At 37.4% G+C, this 17,778-nt stretch overlaps 1 protein-coding gene across 3 annotated transcripts in view; it reads left to right on the top strand.

The window, feature by feature from the left end:
• The window catches only part of ndst3 (N-deacetylase/N-sulfotransferase (heparan glucosaminyl) 3), a 111,426-nt gene that overhangs the window by 16,040 nt on the left and 77,608 nt on the right, over positions 1-17,778 (top strand). For all 3 annotated transcript variants that reach the window (XM_088075984.1, XM_088075986.1, XM_088075985.1), the window contains one exon: positions 11,288-11,411. The gene's annotated coding sequence lies outside the window, so the exon portion shown is untranslated. The remainder of the gene's footprint in view (positions 1-11,287; positions 11,412-17,778) is intronic.

Here is a 17,778-nt window from a genome sequence, read left to right as displayed (position 1 = left end):
TAGGGCATCTTTTTAAGCTGAAATTATACCTTATATTGATATTTTTTGTAAGGCAGTGGTGTCTTGTGGCCATAGTACTTATTATAGGAGCACAGGACAAAGTCAGGGGAGTGTTGTAGGGATAAACATACAACTTATGTGGTCGTATGGATTGGAGGACTTGATGGTATCATGGTTGTATTACCAAATGGGGGGTCGGGGGCCCCTAAGCCGGAGCATCCTCGTGAAGTTGCTGTTATTAACTTTGCATTTCTTGTCAAAGGGCTTAGTTGTCATGTCAATAAAAGAACCCAAAAAGTACTATTAAAAGAAAAAAATAAAGGAATTACCATCCACTTTGAAGAAGTCACAAGAAAGAAACCATAATGCATTTTAAGGGATTGTTTATATCCCCTCAGTTTATCTAATAGACTTGAGATGGGCTTAATACTTTAAGCCAGTGGTTCCAAACTGGTCTAGTCACAGGGTCCAGACTTCTTCTTTGTAAATATTTCAAAGCCAAATGTTCAAATTTTAAATTGACATTTATTTTTGACATTCTATTCTTATTTGAAATAAAATGTAAACAGCATGTGGGCTCAGAACACACAGAAATAGGACATTACCAGGAGAACAGGAACTGCACTTCAAAATATAAGCTCTGTGCCGGAAGTTCACTGTACTTCCAAAAAAAAAAAAAAAAGCGTTTGATTTTTTTGGGTTTTAGTTGTTTGTTTTTTACAAACTTAACACGTTTGCAAGTCACTTGCAATCCAGGCCTGCAACCCACTTTTGGACCTTGACCTACCAGTTGGGAAACACTTTTTTATGCAAAATGGGCCCTAACCCTAACTCTGTGGAGAGAAACAACAGCATGTGACACCTGCAGGAAGGGGGAGCTTTTTACACATTTGTGTCATGATCTGCCTAACGGTTGTATATCTCATACGTATCATGTCAGCATTTCTAAAGTGATGCCGTTCAGAATACATTTTATATGAGCTGAGTTTCTTATCAAGAGGACATTGGGATGGTGGATGGAGTGAGACCTAGGCAAAAAGGCTACCATGCTGCAGACAGCAGCAGACCAGTGTTTGTAACATCTAAGGCAGGTATTTTTAATGTCAGGTCAGGACAATTTCAATCCAAGTGTTTGGGGACTACACCAGGTAGTTTAAGCCACATCGTGATGTTTTCCTAAACATAACTACATGGATTTTTTTTGTTCCTAAATCACAACACAAAATAGAAAATCAAAAATTTTCAACATATCCATGTATATATGAAACATACAAATTTAACATCTCTGTGGTTTGCAGAAATGTGTAATGCCAACATTTATTCTGGCGATTGGGTTGGTTATTCATACAGTTTTTGTCAATCACAAGCAATTCATGGTAAAAAGGATTGTGTGTATCATCCATGCTGCTTTTCATGTTATAGCAGAGACCCAGTTGCAAATCCAAGACCTACTACTCTCTAAGCAACAATGCTAACATGGCACTGACAGGGTGTCTCTTTTGGCAGACAGGGTATGAACTGGCCTTTCCAGGATGGCTCCACTATCTCCACAAAACAGGAGAGCATCCCACTGCCAAATGTCACGCATGCCCACATGTCTTGGAATAACAAAGCTCTTTAAGGGCCACAACCACACCATCCATTAGGGTTAGGTACAGTGCATTGCCAGGATGGACTTTGACCATATGGGGAAATTAATTAGGCAGCATTACTGATGAAGCAAATATGCTGTTAAAAACACCCAAAGAAGCCAACATGCAAGTCTTCCATGAACAGCAGATAACAGTTGTGGACTAAGTGCAACATAACTCAGCTGAATTATAGGGTATTGGGTAAACATGTGATACATTGCAGTCCTTAATTTACAACATTTTTGTTTTTAGACATGACTGAAAATACACTGCCATGTAAGATAACTGACAGAAGCAGCAGGTGTGATGGTGAGGCAAGTCTGAGTTAGTGTCATGGCAACAAGTACAAACACTCTTTTTACAATTTACAAGTTGATCATCATTTTGTGCTCTGTGAATTGTGAATGTTACTATTCTTGTTAACTGGATACTTCTAAGCAAGGTGTGAAATTTTGTCACAGTTTTAAAGTATATTTGACTCTGGCGTGCATGGCTAAAGTGGTATAGGATAACAACACATTTTCCAGATTTTTTTGTGAAATTTCTGCCTTGCTTTTTTCAACTTAAGACTGAGAGAGCAGAGTTGTTTTGGTAATTTCAGCCTCCATGTGTCAATCTTTTCTATTTACTTGCCTTTTCCTTTATTACAGTCATAGTTAATTAAGTGCTGGTGTGATTACCTGGTAATTTTCCAATGTTGACATGCACTTATCTACAATGTAGAATGGCTTTCGAAGCAATGGTTACCATCATGTGGATAGATTTACACAACATATACACAGCTACTGAAATGTGTCAAATGTGCATCACATGTGATTTGTGAAGGTTAGCATCTGACTGCTGGGTAAGCATTTATTTCATGTGCATTTCAGCAGTGGGGTTGATATATATATGTGTGTGTGTGTGTGTGTGTGTGTGTGTGTGTGTGTGTGTGTGTGTGTGTGTGTGTGTGTGTGTGTGTGTGTGTGTGTGTGTGTGTGTGTGGTAGGGGTGCACTGCAGGGAGCACTGTTTCCATTAATGTCTTTGCTAAGATGCAACTCAGCTTTCTGAATTATGTAAATGAGGCGCTGTAAATTCATGACAGAATCAATGGCTTTCATTTTTATCAAATCAATCAGGCCTCCATCAGTCCACAAACTCCACACTGCAGGACACACAGACACACACACACACACACACACACACACACACTCACAAACACCGCAAGGCCTTATATTAATCCTGCCAAGACAGGCCTTAGAATAATGAGTTTTGGAATGATGTGTATACAGTCATAAATATAATTTTTGCTTTTAACCATCAGCTGATTCATGATAATGTGTGTGTGTGTGTGTGTGTGTGTGTGTGTGTGTGTGTGTGTGTGTGTGTGTGTGTGTGTGTGTGAAAGAGAGGGAGAGAGAGAGAGAGAGAGAGAGCAGTAGTGAGGCCTTTATGATGAGTCAACTATTGGGAAGTTACCAAATGGACCTGAGCCTGATACACTATAAGTCATGGAAGATGAAGAGTCCGAGCATTTTACTACAGTACTGCATATAAACTCACACACACACACACACACACACACACACACACACACACACACACACACACACATGCGCACACACACACACACACACACACACACACACCTACATGTACACATAAAAATGCTCCTGTTTCCAGCATATTGTCATTTAATATATTGGTTTTATTAATCCCTGTCTAACAACAGTTTGTTGCAAAAACCACTGTATAAAGAAAAAAAAAAGTTAACAGTGTTGCACCACAGGACACACTGAAAAACGTTCAGGAGGCAGTTTTCTACTAATATCCATGATTATTAAAACATGGATTCAGTGTAAACCTAAATGCCTTGTTTTGTGTTTACTGCTGAATCCAAGACATTTGACAGAAAAAGGCAGAAAAATGGAGCTGAAAAGGGGTAAATGAGAGCAGAGGTACAAGTTAAGACTCCTGCCAGTGCCCCAACATGCTTACATACTTTTTCAGATGTTCTAATGGAACAGTCTTGTAAGTCACTAACAACATGAACCCACTTGTTCATGTTCAGCAGTGCTTTCTTCTTTTAAATTAGGGAGTTGTTCAGTTTTTGTTGGGTTAGGCTGAGACATGTCAACAGGCTACCTGTAGCAGAAGAAATTAATGTGTAGACACATCAATGTCGCCTCCTACAGGCAATAGATTCTGCATGGGCAAATAGCAAAAGAAAAATAACTGTGTTACTCAGAATGTTTAATCGTCTTAAGAAACAACCATTTGTCCAAAGTTTAAAATTCATCACCAAAGTAAAATTGTGATTTATTTAAACTCGGTCTCACTCACAAATCGTCAAATTCTGATGCTTGGTCAGGGACCCTCTGACTGTGTGTAGCATAGCCTACTATGCTACACACAGAGTTTATTTTGAAGAGACTGTATGCATTAAACGAGCCAACGTTTCCTGTTAAAATGGAAATTAATTTTGAAAAGACACTGCATGTAACAAGCATAAATTGACACACCATCCCTAAGCATCCAAAATCGACACTAGATGGGTACCTCAAGTGTCACAGTTTGACATGTAGAGCCACATACTAGGCATCAGTATTTGGTGAGTCAGGGGTGAGAATGTGTTGTTTTGTTGGATTTTTTTCTTTAACCTCATTCCCATCTTCATGATTTTCTTTTGGAGGAATAGTATCTGTTAGGACTCCCTTTGCTCATTTTCCTATTCAAAGTAACCAGAGAGAACTCTGTGGAGGACCAGGACTTCTGATTACACTCAGCTTTTACTCTTATTTTAAAAGCTTTTTATACACAAATATCTGCCGTGTCAAATCATCCAGTTCTACTATCAGTGTGCTTCCTTTTTAGACATATGACAAGCATCTGTCCAGTTCAGTTTCGCTGCCTCTTGTGTGCCACCATATCCTATTCTTCTCCCAAGTCAAATCAATATCAAATTCCCATTTCCCACCTATATCAAATAAAGTCTAGTGTGGGTTTTTCGGCACAACCTTGATCTGCCATTGAAGGCTCACTTCACTTGTCTGTCTCATCATGTTACACAGGCATTGCATTTCACCGTACCTCACCTCATAAGATCAAACTTTATGTCAAACTTTTGAACCTGTGTCTATTTTTAAGACTGTGTGACTCAGTACTCCCTCTGTGCTACGTGTCAGTTGTAATGTTAAACATTAAAGTCTATTTAACTGTCACATTTAGATCTGTTGGGGCTGTGGAATAACAGGTTCAAATTCCGCTGCAATCCAACACCATCCTGCAAGGGGCTGCATTGGCCAATCAAATACATGAAAGAGCTCCTTGTGGATTCATTTGCAAAAAGAGTGCTGCATTTCTACTGGTTAACTTGCCATCGTTGTGACAAAAGATGCCACCTTGGTCACTTTCCAGATTAGTAAAATCCTGCCCTATGCTATCCTTCATTGTCTCACCAGTAACATAAACAATTTGGCTTTACTCTACTCTAAAAAAATTAAGTGAGACCACAAGCTGTCCCCTGTGCTGTTTTAATAACGAAAGGTTGTTAAAAGAACAGTGTGTAAGATATAGGGAGATTTGTGGCGTCTAGCAGTGACGATTTCAACCAATCAACCAGCTGAAACTTTCCCATATTAGAATTCTTTGTTCATTCAAGTATCCACAGAGGTGTCTTCCTCTCCAAAACATATGGACCAGTAATTAAAACTGGTAAAAACATGCATAAGGCACTTTTATGTTGAAGTTCAGTTTTCTCCTATGCTTTTTGGCATGTCTGCAATGGGTCATCAGCCTAGCTCCTGTGAATGCTTGCTCTCCTTTTTTCTCTGATGGTTTAAGACCCAGCCAATCAGGATGTTTTTACTGGGAGCCATTTTTCCGATGCTGCCATCATGGAGGGGCTGCTAACTACAGTTACTGTAAACGAAATGCAAGCAGCCCTTACTGGAGCCAATGTTTGGTTTGTCTTGAGTGTCTCTATTTTAGGTATCGGAAATACAATGTTTAATATTTTCAGGTGATTATACACAAATGGAAACATACTTATTTTATTATGTTCCTTTTCTGCCAACAAATATTCTCAGAAATCCTACACACTGGACAAGACTAAATTCTCACCAAGAGGTCTAATTTGGCTGAACTATCATCAGTGTGGCTCATTGGTTTTAGGGGTATGATTCTCTTGGTTTAATTTGGGTTAAAATTGTCAGTCAGGCTAAATTTGCAATGTCCAGCACTGCAAACCATGGATGAATAGAATGCGTTTATCTCATGCTTTTCCATTCTTAGCAACCACTCAAAGTGCTTTACAACACAAGCCAGCATTCACCCACGCAGAGGCAACCATGCAAGGTGCCACCTGCTCATCAAGAGCTACAACCGTTTACACACACTCTCACAATCTGAGCAATTTGGGGTTCAGTATCTTGCCCAAGGACACTTTGACATGTAGACTGTAGGGGGCCTGGGATAGAGCCACCGGCCCCCTGATCAGTGGATGACCGTTCTACCTCCTGAGCCACATCCGCCCACTGATCAGCAAGTGTGAAGTAGTGCAGCAGTGGTGTGAAGTTTGAAGTTTGTGTGAAACTATGGCAGAGTATCTTCAGTGTCTCTATGGGTCAGCTATGGCTCAGCAGTAAGAGTGGGTTGTCCAAACATTGTTCAGTCCCCTGTAAAGAAATGTCCTTTAGACACTGGAAGCCAAATTGCTCCTGATGGATCAGCTAGCACCGTGCATGGTAGTTTGGTGGTAACCATGTGTGAATGATGGGTGAATCAGAAGCAAAAAAGAAAAAACAATCAAAATGCAGATTATTTATTTATTTTAGATGATACTAAGAATGGCTATTTTGTTATAACTCAATCAATTAATATTCATTATTTATTGGCTGCATTAGGGTAACTTTCATCAGCTTACTCGCTTCTCCACATGGGGCAACAGACATTCACAAGAGTAACAACCTTAAGAGTTGGCAGTGATTCAGAGGTCTAAAACCTAGATTGCCATTTTGACTTGATATAAATAGCAAGAACTAAACAAATAAATGAATGCATGATTTGAATGCATAATGTTATGAACTCAGGACATTTCTGCATCAGTAAATGCAACTGGGAGCAAAGCAATGCATATGTATATGGGGAAAGACACAGTCGAGTACAGCAATGTTAGAATAAGGTAGCTGCTGAATTATTCATTAATCAGACATTATTATTTAACAAATGTTGAGATGATTGCCTCTTTAAGTGCTGAATTTAGTTAGTTATTCATTCTGTATATTGTAGATCAACAAATGTAAATTAGTAATGTAAAACAAAAAAAAAAACAGCAATTGCTCAACACAACTTACTTGTTGGGTTTCTGAGACTTTCAACCAGAAATCATGGTCATCCTCAGTGGCTGAACTCTTCACCTGTCATGGAAGTGCATCAGAAACAACACAAAAGTTGAACCTTGCATTTACAGAGGGCTTTTTTTAGTTGTTGTTAGTTAGTTTTTGCTGTTTCCAAAGTCAAGAATAAACCTTCAAGCCTAAATAAGAAATTGGGTGTTTTGTGATGTTGCATTTCAAACATGTTTATGTATTCGTTAAATAATTTATTAAATATATGCTCAAGAATTGCTCTCATTTGTGTGTATATGCAAGTGCTTGTGTCTTTGTAAGTATGTGTGATTGAGTGGGAGGGTGTGGGTGTTTGCTTTCACTTCCTCAGCGTATACAGGTGTGTGCGTGTCTGCAAGTATGTGTGTGAGAGAGAAAATGCTGTTGGGGTGCAATCATTTCCTGTCTCCTGGTTTAGAAAAGATGTTGGCATGACAACATGACACTTGGGAAGGGTTGCAGGGTAGACATGGAGGGAAAAGAGGAAAACAGTGCTCTCTCTTACTCCCATAAATAGACAACTGGAGGTTTCATGCCAGCTTTGAGAGGGAACGTCAGGCCTGGATTTGTTTGTGAACATACTTCAGATCTCAACTTGCAACTCACCCTAAAAATATCTATGGAATGAAGACAAAAATATATACAGATGCTGAATATTACATTATAAAATGCATGATATGGGAAAAAACAAAAACAAGAAGGCATTAGTATAAAATTGTAAATATAATAAACAGATTATATAACAGGTTAGTCATATACTAGGAAATTAGGAACAAAGTGTTTTTTATGTATAGACAAAAATGGTGGGTTTATATGTAGTTTAAACTAAAATTATGAACTCACTGTCTCATAAAAAATAGCAACAGCGTAGAAACATATGTGAAGTATAATTTCAATAAAGACTAAGATCCCTATGTGAACATTTATTCTCAGGAACATAACTGCCATCCTTAAGACCCAGACACACCTTAGCGACATCAAAGTACTACTGGTGACAAAAGCCAAATGCTGCTTCACCTAATGTTGTCTGTTTCACTGCAAAGACTATAACTGACAGCCAACCAGCATGCACGTTCTGCACTGATAATGTGCATGCTGCTACCAATATGGCAGCAGTCTGTAATCATCATCTAAAAAAGGGAAACCTGAAGACTGTCTTGTGCAAGTTAGCCAGTTAGCAACACAATGTTGAAAGAAAAAAAGCATACATACCGTACGGCAGCGAGCAGCAAAACAAACCATCAGAAAATGTTACTGCCGAACAGCTCAGTGACAAACAATAATCGTAGCTAATATAACAAGTTTGATTCAATCTCACTTTCTCTTGATTTAAGCTCTTTGTTTACATTCCTCACTTCTGTTTCTTTCCTCGTGTGCTGAGCCGAGCCACCATCAGAGTGATTTCTCTAGCCGACAGACTCAGAAGTCTCCAACGCTGATTCAGCATGCCGAGAAAAGTCATCAAGGGCTGAAGGGCCGCTAAGACTAGTCTCAACATTGACTGTCGGATTGGTCTGTCAGCGCCTTTAGAGACCGGCAGTTAATGCCACTTCTGAGGAGGAGAGACGCTGTTAGTTATGTAACAGAAAAAACTAAAAATGAGGTTCATTTTTTTGTTTTACTGTCCTCCCTACGAAAGCATAGGGGTTTACTTTTTAGTAAAAATTACCTCCACTTGTTAAATTTCTTTGGTTGGCTGATATATATGAATCTTTTTTATTGTGGCAGACATCTTTCAGTGGGTGTGGAATGTAAGGCGTATTTTTACGGGGCACTGAGCAGTAAGAAAACATGTATTTTAGATTGCTAACTGCAACAATATTGTAATGGTGTCTTTTAAACTTGTTACAGTGCTGCTCCAGGTCTAGAGACTGTAAAGACCTTTTGTTAGTCAAGAACCTAATCAGTTATCATGAGGTTTTGTTTTCTAGTTTTGTTTTTTCATAGTTACTCATTCAGTTAATAAGTGTTTCCCATTTCATTTTGTTGTACTTCATGTCTTGTTTTCTCTATGTTTGTCTGTGTCCAGCCTGTTTCCTTTCACACCTGCTGTCTATCAGTCTTGTTAATCTGTCCCTGTTCCAGAGTTTTTCCTGCACACCTGTCTTGTGTTAGACCTGTTTGCTCCACCCGACTGTTGTTACCTACCACACCCTTGTTGTCTGTCAGCCTATTCTTGTGTTTCCCTGCTTATGCCAGACAGTGCCTGCCTGCTCCAGCTGTGTCTTGTTCTTCTGATTAGTTCTGTATGTACATACACCTGTGTTTCCCTTTGTTCCTTGTCAGTCCATCTGTGTTGGTTTCTGCTGCGCTCCCTGTTGGGTTCCCTCAATTCCCAGTTTGTTCCTTGTCTGATTTTGTGTTTTTTGTTGGTAGCCCACTTTGTCTCACTTCAGCCTGCTCCTTAGTTTTGATGCCTGCTCATTTTTTGTCTTTTTTGTTCAGCTTTACGTCACAGAAGCTTGCCTTTGGTCGATTCAAACCTCCAAATGTGGTGTACTGAATTCGAATCCACTTCTGAACCTTGAAACATGACCAACCAACAGATTCTCATCCCAACGTGCCAGATATTGCTGCTTTGTCAGTGGACATTTAGATCTAAATATGATGCACTTGGTGCTCTCCTGTCTGTTGTTGACATTACAGGACAAATTGTTTACATTGTTTATGCTTGTTACGTGCATTGTGTCTTTTCAAACTACACTTCCCTTTTCACAGGAAGTGTAAAGTTTCTGCTTGTTACATACAAGCAAAACTATTTATACAGCATGTCACTCCAGGCGTGAGGTATAAGTTGCAAGCACAAAACAAAGCCAGCTACATACCATGAAAATGAATCAAATCCATTAAAACTAATGAATAAACTTTATTTTGTGCAACAAAAGCACATGGTTAGGATTAGAAAAAAAGGTGTCTGAGCATGACAACACTGACAAAGGGATGATATTTGTCAGGCTGGAATGAGAATAGACTACAACAAAACCATGAGGATTGGGCACATGTGTGAATCATGTCACAAATTAAGAAATCATTCAGTAACTCAATTTATATATATTTATATCTATATTGACATATATATATATTCTCATTTGTGAGAGGCTAAGCCAAGATCAGCAGTTATTACGAGACATTAAAGTCATTTAATACTGCTGGCATATTGATCCCATCTATCTGTCATTCGCTTCATATAATATTCATGAGGAGGCAGCGTACACTTCATTCCCCCGTAATCACAGATACCAGCACATAAACGTTTCAGCACTGTCTTGTGACTTTATTGCCATTTTGAGCACTTTGCTCAAACTTTGTAAAATTAGCTAAAACACAGCTGCATCTATTGTATCTTTCTGCTGAACAGTGTTAAACATCTAGAATAAGAAGCAGGGAAGATGACCTGTAGATTTTTTCCCACTGTCTGTTATACTTTGCATTCAGCAGGAGGCATTATCATTGCTCATGATACAGTATATGCTTCAGTTTTATGATAGCATCTTCTAAAAAAAATCATCAAAAATGAGGAGATAAAATAATAAATGAAAAGGAATATACAGTGCAAAAGAGAGGAGGAAGAAAAAAAACTGGGGATGTTATCACCTGAATTATTAATCAAGATAATTCAACTCCCAATGACAAGAATATCTATCTCTGCACTGCACTCACACCCATTTTCGCATCCACAAATACACAAGCACACACACATTTGTTCTTGCATATGCACAAGGCACTTTTATCTTGCCTACTCGACAGTTATCTCTTTAAAATGGGTCAAGACAAAATGAAAATCGAGAAACTTATTGCGTGAAAGAGATAGACAAGGGGAGAGGCAGATACACGGGGGAAGGGAGAGAGATAGGTTGGGGCTGGAGGAAGGGAGGGAGAATTGTTTGATAAGAAAAGTTCCCCTCAAAACTCACAAGATTGCAAAAGGAAGTCACCTCGTGTTTGCAGATTCAGTATGAATATTTTTTGGGTTTTTTTTACACATTGTGCACGAGTGGGCGTCTCCATGTTTGCAGGTACAATCTTGTGTGTGTTTTGCAGACTAGAATGAACTTTTTTAAAATATACAATTTAAAAAAGTGCCACTCACTAGTGAAACTGTTTTTTTTTCCTGTAATGTCCTCTCTGTTGCCAAGACAACCAACATATAAAACTAATGTTTTTCTCAGCTTCAATTTGCCCCCGGCTTCTTTTCCTCCTAGGTCAAAAGGTCTTAGAGCATCCAGTGTAATATTATTATATTGCTAATGATTCAGCAACTTTTAAACCCTTTGTGTTTGCCTTACAGGGTTGCCAGTTAACACTGAGTGAGGCAAAGAAATAGTGTGCGAGACTGTGAGAGGAAGCAGAGGAGGATGAAGGAGCATCATGCTAACACCCACAGTGACAACACGAGACAGATCTCAGTGACGGTATGATCTAATAAAAGCCACATTTGTTTTGTATTTGCATGTCATTTGCTTTTCTGGTAATCAAAGCTGTTTAATAATGACAAGCTGCTGTATGCTAACACTGCTATTAACATTTATCATACAAACATGCCTCAAAGCCTTTCACTAATGTACCAAACACTGTGGTTTTTTGCAGTGTGTGCTGCTTTTTTTCCCCTTCTCATTGCCATTGACTTTATAAAATTACATTTTTATTTTATTTTTTTTAGATCTAAATGGAATCAGATTAAAATAACTGCATCACAATGACAACTGACAAACCATGACACTTTATTAAAATGTGGCCATATTGAACTTTAAAAGGAAAACTGCTTCTGCACATTTAATCAAAACAAATTTTTAATTACATTGTCAGACTTTTAGCTTGTATCAAGACATACCAGATGAAGGTCATTTTGGACAAAAAGCACCACAATATTGCTTTGATAAAGTGTGAAAGCTGTGCCTGTCATACTGTCTGTCTTCCAGCATGCTTTCTGAGTCTTCCTGTGTCTGTTTGGTTTTCCCATAGAAGGCTATTTTTACCACTGCCTATGAAACATGTGTCTAGTGTGCCATATGAGGGTATAGAAGTCGTGCAAAGATAAGATAAGATAAGATAACTTTATTGATCCCCAGCAGGGAATTCCATTATATTCTTCACTTGAATCATCACTCAGTCAGGCCTGACTGTTGGCTGAAGGATAAGAGGAGCAATGATGAAGGAGAACACAAGCACAGATTTCCAGCTATTTTAAACACATACAGCAGGGTGCCTATATACACTTCACACTCAGAAAAAAAGGGTAATACTTCATGACTATAAATGAGCTACAGTATGAGGAACTGATGTTCATAATTCAATAGCTAGTGACACCATTTTGTGTTTGTTGTACCACTTCTATTGTACTTTAAAATTTTTGCCACCTTGCAAAGTAGAGAATATTTAGGTTGCACTGAGTGGCTTACATTAGAGGGGAGGCACAAGGGACATGTCCCCTACTCTTTTTCAGAAGAGAGTATGCAAAAATGAATACTAAAGCTATTAAAGCAAAAAGTTTTAAAGGTAAGAATGATGTTTGTATTGTAAAAGTTAGAGGAAATCACATAGAGACTAAAAGGAGAATAACTTAAGACTAAAACAAAAAAATGTGAAAATCTGTATAAAAATCCTTAAAAGTGGTAACAGTATCTGTTATAGTGATGCTTGGAGCATCCAGTTTGAACAATGTGAGAGAAAATATATTACACAGCATTTAATAGAGTTTAAGTTTTATTTTTATGTACATCTCCCCAAACAAGCTCATAAAATAACTAAAAAAATAGTTTATTTTTGCATGCTTTGTTTTATATTAACATTAACATAACATAAAATGAATTTTACTCACTATACATTTTGCTTCATAGCACTGCTTTTATTGTTTCTGTGCAAAGTCGCTTAATCATTGTGATGGCCTGAACTGTACAGCATACCATCAACTATTTCCGAGAATACACAAGAATGTAGATTATGAATAATAACTGCACATGGCAACTCTGGCATTGTTAAGACTAGGGAGAGATTGCTGTGAGTGCAAATAAAATATGGTTAGGGTTAGGCTATTTTCTTTATTATTCCTGAACATTGAAATCAGACATAAACATGCAGAATCATCCAATATGGAGGGAATTTCCTGGTCTGTTTTATATTTTGTCGGCTCTAAATTCCCATTACACAGTAGGGCCCCACTTTTCCTGTTTGGAAGTACCTTGGATGGAGGCAGTGGTGGAATAGAACTTAGTACATCTACTTAACTACAATTTTGAGGTTCTTGTACTTTATAAGTATCTCCATTTTGTGCTACTTAAAGTTAAAGAGATAAATATTTTACTTCTTACCCCCCTAATTATGCCAGAGAAATATGGCAAAGATTGAAAAGTGTGCCAACCAACCCCTATCTCCCCTATTTTATGGATTATGCTATCCAGTAGACCTAATTTAATTTAGTGCCACTTTTACTAACATAAGAGCGATGCTTACATCAATCAGAATCTGATAATAAAACAAACAATTTTCTGGCCATTTTGCACTTTCACTTTTGGCATTTTAAGTAGATGTTGATACTAATACTTTGGGGCTTCTGCTTCAGTAAGATTTTGAATGCAGGACTTTTACTTGCAACAAAATATTTCTGTGCTGTGGTATTGCTAGGTTTATTTAAGTAAAATATATGAGTACTTCTTCCCCCACTGAATAGAGGAATAGAGAAAAACGGTAATCGACAGATGAGCGAGGTCCAAATTCCTTGAACTGAGCTGTGTTGCCTCAGGGTTTTACAGTACATGAGCATAACTCAGTTGAATGATCATAATAACAGTACTCAACATATGCGAAATCTGTGACGCATGATTAACATGTGGTTTAAGCATCTTCTTCAAATGCATTTCATTTAATTGTTTTCCTCTGCGCTGGCAATATCATGGCCATCACGCAGCAGTCTGTGTGCGTCAGTCAGAGGACACTTAATTTGTCAGCCGCCTCCCGCTGATAATGCCATTAAACATGTGTAGTCTTGCAACAGCAATTTTGAAACCCAGCTGCTAGGGGGGAAAGCTGAACACCACAAGGGCATATATTTTTAAAATTGTTTTCTTTACATTTGTGGATTTCAAGAGATTGTTCCAACATTGTCTTTTCAGCCAAAGCAATGGCAATAATTGTAATCATCATTCTTTTCATTTTTCCTACATTTGCCTCTGAAAGGTAAAACCATAAACAAATGCCCATCAAATACCTATTATTTTCTGAAATCTCTGAAGTCACTTCTTGAGGCCCAGTGTTGCATAAATGCAGTGTGTTGTAATTGCTGAAGGTCTGTACACTGATTGTGCTTGAACATTCATCTAATGAAAACTGTCACGAATTCTTTTCTGTTTTTGCATTTTGGCATTCTCCTTTAAATGTGCTTAAATACTTTCAAATTCATTATTTTTAGCCCCTCACCCATAGTAATCCTGCACCATGGATTTGCAGGATAAAACGGAGTGGACCATGTGGAAATGTTTAATAAGAAATCCATGGGGATTCCTGCACACTATGTAAATGAATGGAAATCATCTCTCATGGATAATAAGCTGTGGTGTTGAATTCTTGGAAGGCTTTTCATATACTTATGTTGAGATTATAAATAATATAGAATGTTTAAGGGTTATAAAAATACAAGGAATACCAACGAACCAAGGTTTCTTCAAACATCAGATTTTGTAAAACAACCAGCAAATCATTTTCAACATTTACATGCATAATTTAACTACATTTAGTATCATTATGCAGCTTCCAGCTTTTAATATATGCTGAACATTTCCAAGTACATACACATGCACATTTCACATCTAGCACTAATAGTTATAGCAAAATGTTTGCTGAGGTTTTCTGCATAACTCAGCTCCAGTTACTTTGTGCAAACAGGGTTCTGCTGATTGCCATATTTGTAGTGTAAAATATGACTATAAAAAAGGCTGTATTGAAATGAAATATAGGAAATATCAGAAAGTGGCTGCAGTGATACTTGTGGCCAACATCCCTGATTAATTGAGGTGATTTCAGCTGTTCATTTATCTAATGACTTTTAGAGCTCATAAAGAGAGGAAGGGGAACGCAACAAGTAACAACTGCAAGATGTTTCTGTATCCAGAAAAATGTCTGCTTAGCTTTGTATTTTTGCAAATTAGCAAAACAATATTTAGCTAATTAAGTGCTGCTGAGTCAAACAGTATCTCCTGCGTACCAAACACTGCAATAATGAAATGAGTCACCGGTTGAAAGCAATCAACAATTAAAACATGTATACCATAATATAAGACAAAAATAGAGATATGAAACAATGATTTCACCATGAAGTTTGATGACAGAGGTAAGATCAGGACTTTGTACTCAAGTCAAGTTGGACATGTCCCAAGTCCTATAAACTTTGAGTTTTACTCCTAAACAAGTCCCAATGTGCTTTTAAGCAAATGTGTCATTTTGACAACAGAGTAGTTAAAAATACTGATGCTTTTTAAATTTTGTGTTTACTTGTTAAAATAAGGTTGTTGGATGTTGTATCTCCTTTTATATTTTTTTACCCACACAAATTCTTTCTCTCTTCACCATCATGTAGTTTTTGTACAAAATATCTTCAGAATAATTTTTCCCATTGGTACTCAGTAACACGTTAGATTATCATGGTGTAAACTTGTTAGGAATAGCGTTCATGTTAGCTGATTCAGGAACTGAAGATAGTTTTATTGATTCATGGCACACTTTTTAAATAATGTACTTAATCGCTTGGTTTGGGCGAAGGTACCAAGTATTTGTAAGTCAAAAGGCTCTAGCCCAAGTGAAATCACAGGTTATTGACTTTAAATGCCAAGTTGAGTTGCAAGTCTTTTTAAAATTTTGTCAAGTTAAGAAGTTGATGATGTTACCCTGCATCACCCTCAGTCTCAGAGAAGGTAAAAAGGGGCACCAAGAAAATAGGAAAAACCTGATATAAAATGAACTACAGGTACATTTATAGGGATGTGTGTTTGCAATCTGTTGCTGTCTTAAACCTGCAAAATATGTAAATGTAAATGAATCACAGGTCTGTATTTTCATAGATGTGGAATAGCAAACCAGCTTTGTCGATTTACGTTGAATAATGCTAATGCACAAAAGAAATAACCTTTTTAATCTTAAAAGTAAGGTTATGTATCTTAGTGACAACACAGACAAGTCTTAACTTGTTTTTTTCTTGTTCTTTTTCAATGACTTGTTTGAACGTGAGATGCTTGGTCGAATAATAGGAGATTCGACTTTTTTCCACTGCTGAGAAGCACATGATTTAATGATGCCCATGTTCACACCCCCACAGGCCAATTAGTACAGGAAGTTAATTAGTTTATAGTTGAGTTCATTAGGCCAAAATGCCCCACTAACACACAAACAGCGAGGAAGAAAATCAGCTCTGTTCCAAGTAATTATGATACCATCATCTCACATCTAAAGTTGTGTTTGTCTAAAATATCCACTTTTCTTTAAGAACACATCATTTGGATTCCAATCTTAGCTTGAGTGGCACTTATGTATTTTTTTTTACGAAAAGATGTTTCTAATTTGTTGTCTTTGGCAGCTCAGTAATACTGATGAATACTCTGTCGGCTCTTGAGCTCAGAAATGTAAGCTGTGATGTTAAAAGAAGAAAAAAAAAGACATATTCTAAATGCTGACTTTGTGGCTTTTTGGGAGTTTTCACACCCAAATGAGCTTTACTTCTTTGTCAAGTCAAAGCTTTGAACCAGAAAATTTACCCACATCCCTGGAAGAGCACCTGAGGTGCTGTCAAAGTCTCTAACTGCTTGTCTATCACTCACTCTTGCTTTGAGCTTTCGTGGAGATTTATTTACATCAGAATAAAAAATGAATCCTGATTGATCATCACTGTAAACAAACACATTTTTTAACTGTGATGTTCACATCTTTTACTGAAACCTAAATTCACGAAATACCTTTTGCTCATTTAATTTTAAATGACAACCTGATATAAATATCTTTTATCAGACTTTTGTGTGATAATTAAAGTCATACATTTCATAAATTAACACGCACCTGTAGTTTAATAATATAACTATAAGTGCTTAACAATTATTTACATTTAGAATACAAAACAAGGGGTGAGAACCAGAGGGGCATAAGTAGGATTAGGATGCACTTAATAAACAATATTTTAAAATTAATAGAAAAATGTACTCTTAAGTGAGTAGGAGCCCTATTTGGCCCCAATTACACAATTTGTTTAGTGATAATTAAAATTCCAATTTACTGGCATCCAAAGGTGAGGTTCCAAAACTGAATCTTCTCCTGTTTGTCCAACATGTAGGAGAACAACGGCGCGAGATGTGAGCAAACAAAAGCGTGAACTACCCAGTGTAAAGTCAAAGTTTGGTTTGTCCATTCTGGGTTTATGTAGAACAACATGGAGGACTCTGTAAGAGAGGACCTGCTCCATATGTAGATGTAAATTACACATTCTAAGGTTACAAAATGCAACAATTTTAAAAAATGAAACAAATCAATCAAAATATAGCTATGAATAGTCTATCTTTCTGCCAATAGATGCCCTTAAATCCCCCACACTGGACCTTTAAGTCTTTTGTTTTTTTTATTGGTATCTCTGGATTGATTTGGAATTCACAAGTTCCCTTTTGGCAGTACAAATAGCTCATGAGGAGCTTTTGTTTGTCATATATAACTCAAAATTTCACTTATTCCGCTCTGGTTCACACATACGCAAAAGAAATTTAAAATAAAGAAATAACTTTTGCAAGTTAAAGTCATCGTAAGAAAACA

The sequence above is a fragment of the Plectropomus leopardus genome, chromosome 3 (genome assembly GCF_026936395.1).
Source record: "Plectropomus leopardus strain MGB_pleo_1.0 chromosome 3, ASM2693639v1, whole genome shotgun sequence".
Classification (NCBI taxonomy): domain Eukaryota; kingdom Metazoa; phylum Chordata; class Actinopteri; order Perciformes; family Serranidae; genus Plectropomus; species Plectropomus leopardus.
This window is presented reverse-complemented; position numbering and strand designations above follow the sequence as displayed.